The 1274-nt window shown below is 36.6% G+C and overlaps 1 non-coding gene across 1 annotated transcript; it reads right to left on the bottom strand.

Moving 5' to 3' along the window:
• Positions 1-334: 334 nt before the first annotated feature.
• Positions 335-406, bottom strand: Trnad-guc. Its single transcript has one exon. It is a non-coding gene; the product is annotated as a tRNA-Asp (tRNA).
• Positions 407-1274: the final 868 nt, after the last annotated feature.

Genomic DNA, 1274 nt, shown 5'->3' with positions numbered 1-1274 from the left:
TGGCAGCGTATTCCAAATGTGGTCTAACGAGGGAAAAGTAGCTAATTTCTCTCACTTTGTCGTCGCACTTTCCTAATATTCTTTTAACAAAACCCATTTTACGATTAGCTTGACCGGTTATTTCTCGAATATGTTTATTCCACGATAGATCATTATTGAGTCTAATCCCTAGATATTTCACAGATTCAACTGCCTTTAACTGCGTGCCCCGAATGACATAGTTACGCTGTAGGGAGTTATTCTTCTTCCAGAAATTCATTACGACGCATTTTTCCAAATTTAATTCTAACTGCCAAGCATCAAAATTTTATTGCATGAGATTGAGAAAAAAATCCTCCCCGGCGGGGAATCGAACCCCGGTCTCCCGCGTGACAGGCGGGGATACTGACCACTATACTACCGAGGATGTGATACAATGGGATGTGTATCTTGCGAGAGGATCCACTAAACTTAAGCACATTCCAGCGCAATCGGTTAATAATTGCAGAATATAACTAACTTAAAATTATGAATATTACAACACATTATGTGTGAAGTCAAATATGATTCAGAACAGAGAAATCGTAATTGCTCAGTCACAACTTGGACAAAAGTGAATTGGATGCAGGATTTCAACGGTCTACTTTCCCACATATTTTTTTCACTATTACGAGACAAACAGCTCCAATAAAGAGTAGGGAACGTCAAGGATGGTCAGTTTTAAAATGGCAATGGCATAACGACAAGAAAATACTAATAGCATACCGATGCATTTTCATTAGGAATTCATACTGGAAGGTGACAGATTTCATATCTGGATAAAGCAAAGTTGGTCGACCTTGGCATTCTCCTTTCATTTAAATCCTCAATAACGAAAAATTGTAATTGAAATAAACTTATTTATGCTTGCCTGGAATTCTTATTTTTCTTTCCCGATTGACTTGTTGCCAAAATTAGAAGGCATTAGTTCTAATCTTCATACATAGCAATGAAAAATTCATAATTCTTAGAAGAGTTAAAAACAAATGGATAGAAGTAGATAGAGCTCCTGATAACCTTTTTGCAAGTCCTTCAAGGGTTTTCAATAATTAGATAGCCTCGATAGTATATTCCATTCACTTCATAAGTAATGAATGTATTCCAATAATGTTATAGTAGTTCCAGCGGTACATCCAAGCTCTTTTTTACCTTTTCCTTCATAAATTCCCTGAACTTTCCTGGTTTCATAAATTCATGTAGGAATGACTTAAAGATGTACCAAGTTTTCTCCCAGTAAACCTCCCACCCTTCCAAAC

The sequence above is a fragment of the Ischnura elegans genome, chromosome 4, assembly GCF_921293095.1.
Source record: "Ischnura elegans chromosome 4, ioIscEleg1.1, whole genome shotgun sequence".
NCBI lineage: Eukaryota > Metazoa > Arthropoda > Insecta > Odonata > Coenagrionidae > Ischnura > Ischnura elegans.
This window is presented reverse-complemented; position numbering and strand designations above follow the sequence as displayed.